Consider the following 17281-nt stretch of genomic DNA (forward strand, 5'->3'; position numbering starts at 1 on the left):
ATTATATTAAGAGCTTCTGGAAAATCTAATAAAACCATGAAAACAGCATATAGCTCTGACTTTTGAACTGAAGTATATGAACTTTAAGCTACTTCACTTACGTTTTTAGACTTATAACTTGCCATTCCTGGCTAATTGGCATCTGTCTAAAAGGTAGGAGCTTTAGAAACTGGTATTCCTCTCACTATCCAAGAAAGAATTCAATTAGTTCTTTTTATGAACGTCGGTCTTTTGCTTTTGGGGTATTTATTGTTAATTTCTCCCCCCAAATTATTGTAAGCTGTTTGCCAATCTTTAATGATTACCCACAATGAAGTAATTTCAGCATTAGTATAAGGCATTATAGTTTCTGCTGGGTCCGTTCCTGTCAGTTGACAAAGTCTTCTTCCTTTCACAATCAAATCGGAAACCTTTCTATATAGGGTTTTAGTTTCTTTACTCTGTTTATGGGCTAAAAATATCCATTCGAATATATAATCTCTCTGCAAAAGAATTTCCATGGAAGAATGAGTAGAAGGCAAAATAACTAAAATATCATCCAGCTTGGGATCCAAGTGGTTCACAAGTGCCTCCTTCTGCAATCTCTTTCCCACAAGAGCCAATTCTGTCTCAGATTCAGATTCAGATAATATTTTCTTTGGACTTTTAAGTCTGAATCACCTTGTAAAGTTTGAAATAAGTTACTTAACTTTTTGAGTAGTTAATCCAACAATGAGTTGTAGCCAATTAGTATCTCCCAATTAGTATCTCCCAGCAATTTTTGAAATCCATTGAGTTTGCGACTGATCTCTTCTGATCTGTACTTTCTGTGGTTGAATTTTTGGTAGACGTATCTTGTCTCCTAGACAATTGATGGAATGTCCTTTTTGTATTTTTTTTTCAGGAGCAATTTGTAATCTCCACCAAGGCAAACTTCTTTTTACTCCAACAAACTTTTTTTTTAAAAGTATCTGTATTGGAATCATCTAGCAAGAAATTATCCATAAATGATAAAGTATAGATTTTGAAAACCGTTTATGAATTACTCATAACGGCTATTGTACAAAATATTGACACAATGTGGGGCTGATTAACTTGCCTTTGGCAAGACTTTCCATTGAGGCCTTTTTGTCAGCTGTTTCTGGTTAAATGTGGGCACAGTGAGAGCAAACTTTTCTCTCTAGTTTCTGCAAGGGTATTGAAAAAAAGCAATCTTTTAAATTAATCACTATAATAGGCCACACCTTAGGTAACAATGAAGCTAAGGACTGCAGGTTGTAAGGAGCCTTTAGGCTAAATTGCCTTATTGATAGCTCTTAGATCAGTTAGCATCCTTTAGTTTTCAGATATCTTTTAAAATATAAATGTAGGAGAATTCCAAGGGCTGGTGGAATGTTCCATATGTTGAGCCTGCAGCTGCCCCAGTTGAGTGATCCAGTTGAGACCACCACTTAGACCAGCTGTTCTAGGGCCTGAAACTTTCCCTTAGTTAAGGGCCACTGCTCTACTCAAACAGATTTGCTACTTTGTAGAGCTGGGAAGCCATGGGATGATGCGGGGGCGGGGATGGGACAGGGGTGGGGAGGCCTGGAGAAAGAGTGGGGTTGAAGGATGTCCAGAAACCTCATCCCGAGATCAGCATGAGTAGGGCTGCTTTCCTCCTGCTCCAGGTCTGCATGTGTAGGGGCACATAGCCCCTAGTCCCCATCTTTGCCCCCAGGAGGCAGTATCCTGGTAGCCCAGTATCCAGGTTAAACTTCCTCTCTCCTTATAAGGTCATGTCCTAATGCTAATGAGGCATTCCCAGCACCCTGGTCCTGGTCAGTGATGTACACTCACTCTGATAGTCTGAAGTCACCCCTGAGAAGTTTAAATAACTTTTGTTACCCCCATTAAAAGGAGCTGTCTCACCGAGCTGCCTCCTGAGAGTCTGTTCTAACCACGCTCACTGCTGCCTGAGGTCCCTTAGCACCTGGCCATCCCACCTTGTTTCCCTTCCTGGGGTCCACTGGTTGTGATTGTGGGTGACTATGCTGCTACTTTATTGGTAGAGCAGTTGGTAGAGCAGTTGGTACTTTATCAGTAATGGCCCTCCTTATAAATTCAGAGAGCCAACATTTGCTGTGTCCTGCCTATGGCGGTCTGGATGTCTGTAATTGTTTTTTTTTTTTTTAACATTTTCAATATCTTTATCAGGAGCATCTCCTATTTTATGTCTTGTTCCTGAAGTTGAAGGAATGTTAATCTGTTTTCACTGTTATAATAGATCTTCTCCCCATAAATTTATGGCTACCATATATCTACCATATATAGCCTTAATCTTCCTATCTGACTTTCTGGTCCTATATATTTAATTCATTTTAGACTCTGTTTTACCTGGGGCAATGTCCCAATTCCTAGGACCACCTTTCAAGGTGGTCAAGTTGGATCCCAGGAATCTTGTGAAATTATTGTTGTATTTGCCCCAGTATCCAGTAGGCCTTCAATCTCAATTCTAATTGTAATTTCAGCCTTGCTCTCTGATGATATATAGCACTTTTCCAAAATACTTGTTTCCCAATACCTTTAAAATCTCTTATTCTGTCCCTCCGAGTAGTTAAGCTTAGAGCAGTACAGTCTGTCATATCAGGCACTAGGTGTTTTTAGTTACTCTCTAGAACAGGCTCCCCTTGGCTGACTGGAAATGTTGATTTCGATAGGACCTGAACAACAACCCTTAGGCGGTCTCCCAGCAGTAAGGAATTGCCTCATCTCTCTGTGGCTAATCTACATTCAGAAGCTCTATGTCTGCCCTTCCACATCTTGTATACGTTATAGGAAGCTTTCTCTCTGGCCCATCAGCACAGGAAATAATCGTCTCACAAACTGTTTGTCTACAGTCCTTTAGGAAATGTTTTAGTCTTCCACAGCTGAAGCACTGGTCATTTTGAACTCTACTATTTTAGCAGTTGCCTGTCCAATCATAGCAGCATTGTAAGCAAAGTATTAAATCCAATATCCACCAGACGTTTCAATCCATTCATAAATCGGAGCAGATCTGGCCTCTAAAGGCTTAGCAGCCTTTTACATCCGGTGTTAGCATTCTCAAAACCCAGAGACTCAATTGGTACCTCTCCTGCATCTGACTCTGATTCTGCTCCATTTACACCGGAAGCTAATCTTTGTTGAAGATCAGGAAGATTTATCTGAGCCCTGGGTTATCTTGGTAAATGATTCAGACCATTTTCCCTGTTGTTCCCAAGTATTTAAAGCTACTGCCGGCCATTGGTCTAAGGTGGCATCACCAATCGGAATCTGCATTCGTAACTGGGCATAGTCACCTCACCTAGCAGCTGGCCTTTGACAATGTTAACACTTCTAGTTCTATTTCACTGCTCCACAGCTGGAACCTGCTTTCTCCACCAGGCCCACCATTTGTAGCTGAGGGCCAGGTTCTAATATAACTGTCACTAAATCTTTCCAATCTCTTGGAATTATACAGTTTCACCTGGTTCAGTTATTTAGCACTGACTTGTCCCAGAGAGGGTGAGTGCATTTCGTAGGTTAACATCACCTCTTTAAATCTCCTTAGATCCAGCACCTCTGTGGGTTGCCACTGGAACTCATTAAAACCTTTTAAGTTTTTCTGACCAGGTGGTAATTGTATGGTGGCTGGGAGAGCATTTGTAGGTTTTCTAACAGGTTTGGCTGCCGTCCTGCAATCTCATCATAAGGTGGCGCCATAGGCACCATTACCTGCCTTGAGAAAATTACTCTGATTTAAAAGAGCCTCTAATATCACTTTAAAAAAAAAGATTTATTCATTTATTTTATGAGTATGAGTACACTGTAGCTGTCTTCAGACACAGCAGCAGAGGGCATCAGATCCCATTACAGATGTTTGTGAGCCACCATGTGGTTGCTGGGAATTGAATTCAGGACCTCTGGAAGAACAGTCAGTGTCTCCTTATCTAAGTCTGTTTTATTTTGGTCTTTCTTTGAGAGGGCACAGAAGACTGCAATCATTACTGAGCATATTGTAAGTAGCTCTAAGATAATAGCTAAAACAAAACTCTACGGGGTCCAGGCACCTTCTGCCATAGTGTTTTCCATTTTTTTCTAATCAAGAGTATATTTTCTGCACACTAAGCAATATCATTTAGAAGGACAATTAGTGAAATCTGAACAGCAAAGACAATGAAAATTTGCTTTAACATTTTCTGTCAGGGAGAAGATACCACACTTCAACCTAAGGAAAACACTTTGCAGTCTGGGTCCTTTGTTTCCTTTGTGTACATTAGACCACGAATTCGTATGGCATGGGCTCCAGCAGCTCAGGCTCCTTTCCGTTAGTCCTCACAAAGTGGGCTTCTCTGGGTGGCACAGGCTGGGGCTTCAGCTGAACCCAGGTGCCCTTCTCTTTGGCTTCCTTTTTCTTCTGATCGTTCTCCTTCACCCGCTTCAGGAAGCTGTCTCTGTTCTTGATGTGCTCAATCTGCACATTGATCCTCTTGGCCAGAATCTTGCCTTTAACTTGCTTGTTTACAATGATACCCACGGCATGCTGGGTGACATTGTAGACTCTTCCGGTTTTGCCGTGGTAACACTTATGGGGCATTCCTTTTTGAACAGTGCCCATTCCCTTGATGTCTACAATATCAATCACCCTTCTTGTAGATTCACATGTATGTGGCCAAAGGAATGACTCCATATTTCTTAAAAGGTCTAGAGAATATATACTGAGTACCTCTCCTCTTTCCTTTTGTGTTCCTCATTTTGGCGAGTTACTGGAAGATGGCTGCCCTGGCGAAAAGGTGTTTTCCATTTTTTAAAAAAGATTTATTCATTTATTATATATAAGTACACTGTAGCTGTCTTCAGATACACCAGAAGAGGGCATTGGATCTCTTTACAGATGGTTGTGAGCCACCATGTGGTTGCCGGGAATTGAACTCAGGACCTCTGGAAGAGCAGTCAGTGCTCCTAACCACTGAGCCATCTCTCCAGCCCCCATTTTCCATTTTTTTTCTTTTTTTCGGAGCTGGGGACTGAACCCAGGGCCTCGCGCTTGCTAGGCGAGCGCTCTACCACTGAGCTAAATCCCCAGCCCCCCGTTTTCCATTTTTTAATATGGAAATATTTTCTTTTTGAATCTTGCTAACTCTCTTCTCCCTTCGCAGAGTTCACTTTATTATATGTGACTTATTATTTCTTTCTATGACTGTCTACACTCCATTTCTTCCCTTCCTTCAGCACCAATGCATATTTACAAAACATTTCTACCTATTTCTCTTTTACTGTTCCCAATGTAATATTCCTTTCTGCACTAAAGCTTTCCTAAACCCTGACCTCTGAGAATTGCCTACTCCGAGCACACAGCATTGACTCAGAGACCTGGGATTTCAGCTTACCTGACTCTGATGTCTCCTCTCCATGCTCTTGTGCCTGGATTTTCATGTCTGGAACGCGTGTCTTTAACCTCATGCCTTAGCTGGACTTGGGCCCCACATTGGTGCACCAGGTATTTTGGGAGGTTTTCGGGGTCCCACTTGTGATTTAATAACAAAGATTCGGAGACATCTATATAGTTTAAGGCTGTTGGCCTTTTTGCTGGGGCAGTCTCTCAGCTAGCCCATCTAAATTAATCTGTTCTCTGTTGTGTCCTTCTGCGTGGCTGTCTTTACTCTACCTCCCTGCTCTGTCCATGCATCTGTCCTGCCTGGTTCTCTCTTCCCTTCCATCTAGGTTCTGCCAGTCTTCATTGATCAAAAGCCATACTCTTTTCCATACCACCCCCCTCCCAACCCTCCCAAACCCAACAACCTATTAGCACAGTGGGAGATGTTCCACAGTTCCCCAGCTTACTCATTCTGAGCTCAGCAGCAGCAGGACTATGACCAGTCCACATCTTTTCTTTTCTTTTCTTTTTTTTTTTTTTTCCGGAGCTGGGGACCGAACCCAGGGCCTTGCGCTTGCTAGGCAAGCACTCTACCGCTGAGCTAAATCCCCAACCCCGACCAGTCCACATCTTAGTGTCACCTTTTGGCCAGATCGAGGGCAGCATGACCCTCCGGGACCTTCCCCATGGCAGCTTGCTTTTAAACAGGGTAATCTCAGAGAATTCTCTTTTGCGGCAGGTGAGGAACCCTACAGTTTACTAGTGGTCTTTCATTCTCTCTCTCTCTCTCTCTCTCTCTCTCTCTCTCTCTCTCTCTCTCTCTCTCCCCCTATCCTATCCTTCTCCCTACCTCTGTCTCCATGAAGAGGGGGTTGTTAAATAGAATAAAAAGACACTATCCCAACGTTTGCCACTGGCAGAGGAGATAAGCCACATTCCCAAGTGTGGTGCTTTGAATGAAAATGGCCCCATAGGCTCTCAGGGAGTGGCACTATTTGGAGGTGTGGCCTTGTTGGAGTAGGCGTGGCTTTGTTGGAGTAAGTTGTATCACTGGGGGTGGGTTTGAGGTTTCAGAGGCTCAAGCCATGCCCTCCTGATGCCTTAGACAGTCACCTCCTGATACCTGTGGATCCAGATGTAGAACTCTCAGCTCCTTCCTCCAGAACCACGTCTGCCTTTGTGCTGCCATGACAAGAATGGATTAAACTTCTAAACCATAAGCCAGCCCCAATTAAATGTTTTCCTTTATAAGAGTTGTTGTGGTCATGGTGTCTGCTTACAGCAGTAAAAACCTAACTAAGATAGCATAAGAAACCAAATGATACATTCCATGGCATCATGGACATATGGGGCCAGACAGACTGACGCTCAAATCCCAGTCCTGACTATTGGAGAGTGTGGTTCTCTGTCTGGCCATAACGCAAACATGAGCTTATATAGCTCACTGGCATGAGTTACAGTTGGAGTGAATTATCTCCAGGTAATTTCTGGAATGTCTTGTCTCTGGCTTCCTGAACAAATCCCCAAGAAGACAGGGATTTTCCCACAGGTGACTCTTGGGGACTTCTCCCTGGAGGAAGGCTGTGAGGAAGTGAGAGAACCAGGACAGGCCAAGTGACAAGTGACAAAGCCCAACCAGGAAAAGGCTCAGTCATGACACATTCAGTCTGATTCACCACTGAGCTGGATTCCCTGGAGGAAGGAGGGGCACCCTGTGTTTCAGATCCCATGTGGTGGGATCCTCTCAGGGCACGGTCAGCACCTGCTACAGGGACCTGTCCTCAACTCCTCTCCCAGGCTAGTTCTTTCTCTGTTTTTTTTTTTTTTTTTTTTTTTTACTATTTTTATTTTATTGAAAATAGATTTTTCCATATAATATATTCTGATTATGGGTTCCCCTCCCATCTGAATTCACATCCTTTCTGTCTCTCATAGGAAATCGCAGGCACCTAAAGAATAAAATAAGATAAAACGGAGGCAAACAAACGGAATAGGTCAGAACAAATAAACAGAAGAGAGTCGAAGAAAAAGCATGAGAAACATATAGATGTACGAACACACATTGTTCCTCATGGGAACTCTATAAACACACAAAACCAGAAACCATAATACATATGCAAAAGAGCAGGTATGGCTTAAAAAAACCAAACCAAACCAAACCAAACCAAACCAAACCAAATAAACCCAAGCCAGCTGGTAGTGGCTTTAATCCAGAGGCAGGTGAATTTCTGAGTTTGAGGTTAGCCTGGTCTACAGAGAGTGTGCCAGGGTAGCCAGAGCTACACAGAGAAACCCCATCTGGAAAAAAACAAAACAACAAAACACACAGACAAATATTATGAGACAAAGAACCCCTAAAGATGCCATGGAGTTCATTTTGTGCTGACCACCCACTGCTGGGCACGGGACCTGCCCTTAGAGTGGTTTGTATCCCCAGGGAGACGCCATTGAACGGAGACAGTTTTTCATTTCCGAGTGGTTATCAAGTGGACATTGCTTCTGGGTTAGGGAGAAGGGCTAGGGTCTACTTCTCTTCTTAGTGCTGGGACCCCATCTGGTACAGCCCCGTGCAAGTCCTGTGGATGTCACCTCAGTCTCTGTGAGTTATCTTCCAGGACCAAGGACATTAGCCTGCAGGCTGAAGGCTTTAGACAGGTACCAGCTCAATGTTCCCATTCTCAGTGAGTGATGTAGATGCTGACTTCAGCAATAGGCCTTGCTGTCAGTTTGTGGAGAGCGGTAGCCCGCGTTGTTAAGGGGTTTGCACGGGGCCCTTTTATCCAACAACTCGATGAGCTGTAACCCGCCAGGTGATTTCTAATGGAACTGGAGAGAGGAGGGAGCTAAGCAGATTGGGAACACATCGGCAAAGGACCAGAAAGGCAAACTAATTTGGAAGTGTCTGAGAACCAGAGCAAGAACAGATCTTATCGGGGTTGGGGATTTAGCTCAGTGGTAGAGCCCTTGCCTAGGAAGCGCAAGGCCCTGGGTTCGGTCCCCAGCTCCGGGGGGGGAAAAAAAAAGAACAGATCTTATCCCGTGGGTAGGAAGTCCTAGGGACGCTCTGTGTGAACCCAGAGAGGGTTCCTGAAGAGTCTGAAGGCAGAGGCACGAGTTGAGAGGACACTGCTCTCTGAAGAGAGGGTGCAGCTACTCATGTAGTTTAGCATCTTTTCGGCTCTGAGGCTTTTGGTAACTATATACTCAGGAGGCATCTTACCAGGCCTACTTTTGCAGCCGTCTCCCTGGCCTGGGTGAAGCTCACCAGGCGCTGGTAGGCCCCACGTGTGGATGGACGTATTGCCAAAGGCTCTCAGTTCAGTGCCTGATCTGGGATGGCTGCGGCGGTAGCTGCTGCAGTCCTACATCCTGCACAGTTACCGAATCTCCATGTCTGTGGGCTGGTAAGCCTCGGGCTTTCATCTGAGGGGAAATGGCTAAGTGACACCTGCAAGACAGTGATCATTGGCCTCAGACAAGGCCAGTCTTTAAAGACGGAGGGTTTTTTTTTTTTCCAAAGTGGAAACTCACCTGTCAATGAAAACCCTGTGAGTGTGGCCCCACGGAAAGGACACATCTGCAGAGTTTTCTAGAAGTGCAGATTTCTGGGCCCTGGTACAACAGCTCTGATGCAGTAAGCCTGGGTCGCGAGTGGGGAAGAACTTGCATTTTAAGTAAGCCAAGGGTACCTGGGGACAGGTCTAAGATAGTCTTGTTAGGAGGTAACACTGCTTTTTATTATTTTCAATTTCAAAATAGCTAAATTAGCCTAAAATGGATCGACGGAACTTCCCAAGGTCACAGTGCTAGTAAATGGTAGAGCAGGGCTTCTAGAAACATACTTGATTACAGCCTCTGCGGTTCGCTGAAGGAAGAATGAACGGCAGGGAATTGAGCCTAACTAGAGGCACAGGCTAGCCCCTCGATCTTCCCTGAATAAGGCCCTGTTTGAGCCATGCCGATGGCTGAGTCAGGAACAGGTTCGGTTCTGCTGTAGTAACAAGTGAACCAGTTCATTTGTTCGCACTGTGTGGCCATGGTCCAGCCTGAAGCTCCCTCCATTCAGATGGTTCCGCTATCATGGTGGTGTGGAAAGGGGGTTGCTGGCTCTTGAACTATGCCTTCTGCCTGGAAAGGACATGGGTGTCAGAGCAGTTGAAATGTCATCACCAAGTAAGCTCTGAGACCTGGCCTTTCATCGGGGTGCGGGGATGCCAGAGGTCACTCTGTCCTCTCATTCTCCACCTTTTGCTCTCGAGACAGAGCATCTTCTTGAACCAGAGTTGGCCATATTTAGCTAGGCTGAGGGCCAGCGAGGCCTCAGAGATCCTGCTTGTATCTGCATGCCTGCTTTTTTTTTTTTTTTTTAAAAAAATGTGGGTCTTGGGAATTGAACTCAGGCCCTCGTGCCTTCAGGACAAATTATTGACTGAGCCATCTCCCATCTGAAGTTTTTGTCCCAGATTTTCATCTGGGCTAACATGTTACCCTGAGGGCCTAATTCTGGATCACCTTTCACTAGCCTGGGTTAGCTTTTCCCAATCCACCCAGGCTGGATAGATCCCAATCTCTAGGTCCCTGGAGGATGTTGGGTTTATTTGTATTGTGGGGCATGCTGTGTTGCAAATTAGAACTGTTGGTTTTCTTGTCTGTTCCCTGTGGCACAAGGCTCTGGGTATGGGGATGTGTAGAGACAGGCCTTGCATCTCTAGCCCCTAGGAAGCAGATGTGCAGGCGCCCAGGATAGAACGGCCTGGTGAGTAAGAGCCAGGCTCTGGGCCTTTCCCATAGGAACGAAGGGCCTTAGAAAATGGGGAAGAGGAAGGTGAGCCCTCTGTGGCCTCCGGATGAGCCAGCTGCAGATGGGTAAAGAAAGCCCCGGCAGAAGCAATGGACTTTTTCTGAGGTTTGCCCTGTTATGGAAAGTCTGGCCTCAAACCTGGGTTAGTCACTACTGAAGCCAGCTGTGTCACCACAGGGTGGACTCTTGGGGTCCTGTGAGAGGGCATTCTGCAGCTGGAAGAAATGCCTGATGTCCTCTGTATGGGCTGCTGACCCTAAAGACTGGAGTCAGGGAGAGGGACAGGTGTTGAAGGTCTCCCAAGAGGTAGCCTCACTGGGGAACCCAGTCAGGACAGTTTCCCTGCTGGGTGCTCACACCTGGGGAAGCACAGCAGAGAGGCCCTACGTTGTGTGTAGAGCAGGTCCTGCCTTGTGTCCCCGGTGCAGCATGGCCTCCTGGGAAGGGTTCTAGGGAATAAACCTTTTCAGCCTCAGAAAAGCCCCAGCCCGCCCTCTCAATACCGCACCTGTGTGTTCATTAGCTCCAGTGTAATCCTAGGCCTCCTCGTTGGCATTTCTTTGCCGGAGAACGGATTCTTCCTGTGATTGGCCTCTTTCTGATGTGGCTTTTACCTTGGCTTGAGGAAGGCAGGCTTGGCTGCACTCAGGTCTCTTACTCATTTCCTTCCTCTAGCTTCTCACCTGGATTCTGGAGGAATACACAGGCCTCTCCCCTGACCGTGCACTTTAAGGCTTCTTCCCTGGAAAGCCTGCAGCGGAACCACCAAGTGTTCTGTGTCGCCGTCCACAGCCAAAGGGTTCTGTAGACAACAGGTTATAAGGAAAACCTAGGGTGTTGAACACACAGGAGGCTAGGAGTGGGGATGCAGCCAGGCTACAAGGCCTTTGAGGCAGATCTAAGGTCTGGTCTGTGGCAGAGGCCTGGGTGAGAAAGCCCTTGGGAAAAGCACAGGGGTCACTCAGCTCCCTCCTTGTTTGCCCTGTCCAGCCTTGCGTTCGTTCTTCCTGCTACATTGCTGGCTGCTTTCTGGTTCTTGTTTGTTGCTGTTATTGTTGATGGTGGTGTAGGTAGGGTGGATGTGGTGCCTGAGAAGAGGCCAGAGGTCAACTTTGGGTCTTCTTCCGTGGCTCTCAATCCTTTATTTATTTATTTATTTATTTATTTATTTATTTATTTATTTATTTATTTATTTATGACACTCACTGTTGCTTCACAGGGTGAGGTCCTTGACACAGAAGGGTGCTTATGTCATGGCCAAGCCGTGGCCAGTGGCCAGGACGCAGGAAGGCTCTAAGTCCTCTCTGGGCTTGGCTTTGAGTGGCAGCCAGCTGTCCTTTGCAGGCGACCAGCAGAGTAGTTAGCTGCTTTGCAGGGTCTTTGCTTCTGAACCCTAACGTCCTTATTCTAGAGTCAGGTGTCACAGCAGCTGTTGGTGAAGCCAGCTGCACTTACTTGGCTGTGCCAGGAGATAGCTATGTTTTTTCTCTCTTGGGGCTATTAAGCTAATGTACCTTCTAAAGAGTTTGAAACATTTATTGTTTCCTCTAGATAAAGCTGTCCTCCCATTCTGAAATGAATTGTACCTCCAGTGGAATACATATATCTTGTTTACTTATTGTAGTTGTGTGTGTATGTCTGAATGTGTGTGTGTGCGTGCTAACACATGTGCACATATGTACACACTGTATCCTGATTGCCCAAGGAAATTAGAGATATCAGATCCCCTTGGAGCTGGAGTAACAGGTAGTTGTGGACAGTCCCTTGTCGGTGCTGGAAACTGAACTCAGGTCGTCTGCAAGAGCAGTACATACTGTTAGATGCTGAACCATCTCTCCAGCCCACAGATATTTTGGGATGTGTATGTCAGGCTCTTACTCTGTAGCCCAGATTGGTCTTCCTGAACTTAAAATTATTCCTTCTTTCTCTTCCTCCTCCTCTTCCTCTTTCTCTTCCTCCTCCTCTTCCTCTTTCTCTTCCTCTTCCTCTTCCTCTCCTCCTCCTCCTCTTCTTCATTGTTATTTGTGAGTGTGTACACTCACACACACGCGTATGCATGGCTTTTTGCAATAGTGTTTATGCCAAGGTCAGAGGACAACTTTGTGGAACCACTTCTCTCCTCCAGTTTCTGTTCTTTCCCCCCTTTTACATGAGAGTTGCCTTTAATCGCCAGTTTGACACAAGGTAGAATCACCAGGGAAGAGAATCTTAAGAAGGAACTGCCTAGATCAGATTGGCTTGTGGCATGTCAGGGGGCGGGGTACTGTCTTGATTATCTTAACTGATGCAGGAAGGCCCAGCTTAAAGGTGGCAGGACTGTCCTCAGGTTTGGGTCCTGGACTATATGTGACCTGAGTAGTAGGCATGTAAGCATTAGCATTCTCTCTGCACTTGGCTGTGGGTGTCGATTATTTTCTGTACAACACTCGGCATGGTAAGGGCAGACAACGAGTCCATATTGTCATTGCTGGTAAGCGTCTTGTTAAGTGCTTGAAGGATGCCAGGGAGGATGTTAGGTGTCTTATATATGCTATCACCATAGGCACTGTCCCATTATCCAGGTGAGACAGTTGAGGCTTGGAAGGGCTGTGTCAAGAGTCACAAAGATACTCCACGAGACAGACACACACCTATTTTGTACTTCTGCAAGAACACAGTGCACTGTGTTTTTGTCTTGGAGGCAGGAAAGCCTGTCTGTGCATTTGAATAGTTCTGTATGATCTAGACTCCAGAGCAAGGAACCTAGCCTCTCTTACCCTCAATATTTTCCTCTAGAAAATGGGGTTTGTGTGTAGAGAAGGGCTAGGACTGTCTGGTACGTGAGAGCATTTGAAGTGCATTGAAAAATGTTGATGCCCATCGGAAAAATGAAGCCACAGAAACTGTGCCTAAAAAGACTTAGCTATTGGTGGTGGCAGTGCATGACTTTAATCCCAGCACGAGGGAGGCAGAGGCAGGTGGATCTCTTTGAGTTTGAGGTCAGCCTGGTCTACAGAGTGATTTCCAGGATAGGCAGGGCTACATAGAGAGACCCTGTCTGGAAAAAACAAACCAAACCAAAAACCAAATAAAACAAAAAACAAAAACAAACAAAGAAAGGAAGGAAGGGAGGAAGGAAGGGAAGAAGGAAGGAAGGAAGGAAGGAAGAAAAAGACTTAACTATGCCACAGCATGGTGGACACAGTCAATCTAGGACTGACAGTGCTCACCAGAGCTTTAGTAAGTTTATCCATCCAGCTTCCCAAGCGAGTTAACCTCAAAATGTGTGCTAGACCCGAAACACTCACGTCGGTAGCTCTCATGTCTTTTTGACGAGAAATAAAGGCCAATAATGAAGGAAAATGAAAGCATACAAACTACTCGGGTTAAATTGAATTATGGTGCAATTAGGGACCTCCCTGCAGTGTCCTGCCTCGCTTCTACCAAGGCCTCTAACCTCACCAAGCATGCACCTTCCCAGCCGTTCAACAGGGTTAGGGCCGGCTCCCACCTTGGGAGAGAGTACAGGACTAAAACCAAATATGAGAAAGCTGGCTCAGGGTCTCCGTCACACAGTAAGCAATGACCGTCAAGAGTTAGTCTGCATGCGGTCATCTAGAACAAGGTTCTGAGGTGAAAGTTGAGTTTACCTTCCATTTGTCTTCAGCAGGATCAACAGGATACTTGGCAGTTCTCAAGGACTTAGCAGAGATGGCTAGAATCACCACAGAGGGGGCCAGCTTCCCAAGGCAGGTATCACATGTGGTCTGTTTGAAAGTCTCTAGATGGCAACATCCTTTTTTTTTTTTTTTTTTTTTTTTTTTTTGGTTCTTTTTTTGGAGCCGGGGACCGAACCCAGGGCCTTGCACTTGCTAGGCAAGCGCTCTACCACTGAGCTAAATCCCCAACCCCTAGATGGCAACATTCTTAAGGCTCCTGTTTACCTTTTGTGACACAGCATGTGCTCTGCATTGTCTCAGTGATTGGTTTGCAGACAGCGCCTCTCGTGGTCCAGGCTGGTTTGGGAATCACTGTACCGCTGAGGTTGACCAAGTTTTGATCCTGTTTCTCCCTCCTGAGTGCTAAGATTACAAGTCTGTTCCACCTTGTTCAGATCTTATTTTTATCTTTCAGTTTTTGTTTTCCCATGAGGTCCAGATTCTTTTTTTTTTTTTTTTTTTTTTCTCGGAGCTGGGGACCGAACCCAGGGCCTTGTGCTTGCTAGGCAAGCGCTCTACCACTGAGCCAAATCCCCAACCCGTGGTCCAGATTCTTAAAGGCTCCACCTGAGACATCTATGTATCTATCTATGTATCTATCTATGTATCTATGTATCTATCTATGTATCTATCTATGTATCTATCTATGTATCTATCTATGTATCTATGTATCTATCTATGTATCTATCTATGTATCTATCTATGTATCTATGTATCCATCTATGTATGTATGTATGTATGTATGTATGTATGCATGTATGTATGTACGTATGTATCTATCTATGTATCTATCTATCTACATATCTATGTATGTATCTATATATGTATCTATATATGTATGTATGTATCTATCTATCTTTCTCTCTCTCTCTCTTTTTCTTTCTGTCTTGATATTAGAGATTTATTTGGTTGTGCTTGATAAATCATAGCTGCCTCGAATCGTGTTAATTTTTTCCCTCTCCTCTGATTTCCCAGAGTTTTGCCCAGACTTAGCTGAAGCACTTGCAGTCAGTTGCATTGTCTGCCTGGATCCCCAGAGACCCAAGCTCCTGGCTCCGCTGCAAATCACAAATGGAGAGGCTGAAGGGCCTGCCTGCCTTCGCAGGCTTCTGACAGGGACAGAGCCACAGAGCGGGGACTCTGCAGCCCCCACCCCTGATCCCTTCCAGCCGCCTGATTCCACTGTGACTTTGTGAAACAGCTTAAAAGGCACCAGGGTTTTGAATGCTGGCCTTGGTGACCTACCTGATGGTTTAGTGCCTAAGAAAGAGGCTGTGTTGTGGACACACAGGGTAATGGAGGGGAAAACTCAAAGGCGTACAGTGAGAGGGGGTAGAGGAAAGGACATGTCTGCAGATTTTTTAACCTCCTTGGCTGAGGATAAGTTGTTAGAAAGAGGAACTTCATACCCTCCCAACTCTAACGTTATTCTTATCCCACCCTCAAAGAGATAAAAGATTGAATCCAAGTAAAAACAGCTTTCAGTGTCCAGGAGAGTGTAGGAGTTTGTACCCTGTTTGTATCTGTGGATCTAAAATTGTTTATCTTTTCTTTTCCTTTTTAAAATAATATTTATTTTATGTGTAAGTACAACTGTGGCTGTCTTCAGACACCCCAGAAGAGGGCATCAGATCCCATTACAGATGGTTGTGAGCCACCATATGGTTGCTGGGAATTGAACTCGGGACCTCTGGAAGAGCAGTCAGTGCTCTTAACTGCTGACCCATCTCTCTAGCCCCTATCTTTTCTTTCTTTCCTTCCTTCACTAGTTTTTTTTTTTTTTTTTTGAGATAGTTATCGTGTAGCCCAGGCTGGCCTGGAACTTGTTATGTGTCCCAGGTTGGCCCTCTAGCCCATCCACAATCCTCCTGTTTCAGGCTGCTGAGCCATCCCACATCCCAGTACACACAGTAAATTCTAGCCTCTTGAAGGTACTAGTAGTTTCCCAGCATGCCTCAGTCTCAGGGTTCTGAGATCACAGACCTGTCCCACCAGTTCAAGTATCTGCTGGCTATCCTCCATGCAGATCCCTTGTCTAGTACCGTGGGTACAGCCTCGAGTGAGAAAGGCCTGGGCCCTGATTTCTCAGGCCTGGCAGGATGTAAGGGCACATGAATGGCAGGTTTTACAGTGCTGATAGGGTGGTAAGGAAGAACCCCAGACTCACGCTGAAGCATTCAGGAGGTTCAGCCTGCTAGACAAACACATGGTGTCTAGGTAGGGAGCGGGGTGTAGAGAAGAATCCAGAAAGGACAAGGTTGGTCCTAATGCGGCCATAGAGAATGGTGGAAGTGCTTGGGGCACACCTGCAATCCCAGAACTGAGGGGACTGGGGAAGGAGGATTGCACGAGTGTGAGGCCAGCCTGGGCTACAGAGTGAGACCCTCTCTCACAAAACCAAACCCCAATGACACCAGCAAAGTGGGAACGTCTGGGGGGCTCTCAGTATCTCAGCAATTCAATTTGAGAGAAGCTTGCTTTCCATCCCTCTGAAGTCTGACGTGAGTTCAGCACCGGACTGTCTTCCCTGTGTGACTCAGTGATCCGTGCTAGCAATGTCTCCCGGGTCACACATGGTGTTTGGTGAGTCACACTGTCTGTGCCACACAGGAAGACTGAGGAGGACGTGAAAGTTCTTCTTAGGACACGATAGAAGGTACAGCTTAGAAAGATCAGGTTCTTATTTGGGGGTAAGGCTGGGCGAGCAAAATTAGACAACAGGCCAGCAGGGGTCTGTGGAGATGGCCCAGCTATGCTATACTTCAGTAAGCTACACTAGTGTGAAGAGCAGAGTTCTGATCTTTGAGGCCCCCGCAAATGCTAAAGTGGGTCAAGCTGAGATGGCAGAGATAGGCGATCTCCAAAGCAAACTAGCTATTTAAGCTAGCCGTATCGGAGAGCTCTGGGTTCGATTGGGTAATCCTGCCTGGCTGAATGAGGTAGAAGAGTCACTGAGGATGATTTCAGCATCAACCATGGGACTCCACATGCACTTGTGCACACCCATACATGTGCACACTATGCACATATAGGTCTACGTATGTCCACACCTCATGCATGGAAATGGAAAAAGAAGAGGCAATATATATATATATATATATATCACATATATATGTATATATGTATACACATATTTATATACACATATATTTATATATACATATATTTTATATATACATATAATATATATTCATTAGGTGGGAGATCAGGGTATTCTGAGAGAAGTGGGGGTAGGGCTCACACTTTTGGGGCTGAGCAACTGTCGGAGAGATCTGTTCATTTATTTGGGCATTGCAGAAATCAATTTAGGGGACAAACAATGTGATCAGTTGGGGACTTACTCAATTTCTGGCATCAACAGAGAGAAGTCCAGAGGACACTGGGACTGAGGGGCTGAAGCCGGTGAAGATGAACTACTGAGGCCTG

This window comes from Rattus norvegicus, chromosome 6 (assembly GCF_036323735.1).
Source record: "Rattus norvegicus strain BN/NHsdMcwi chromosome 6, GRCr8, whole genome shotgun sequence".
In the NCBI taxonomy this organism is placed as follows: domain Eukaryota; kingdom Metazoa; phylum Chordata; class Mammalia; order Rodentia; family Muridae; genus Rattus; species Rattus norvegicus.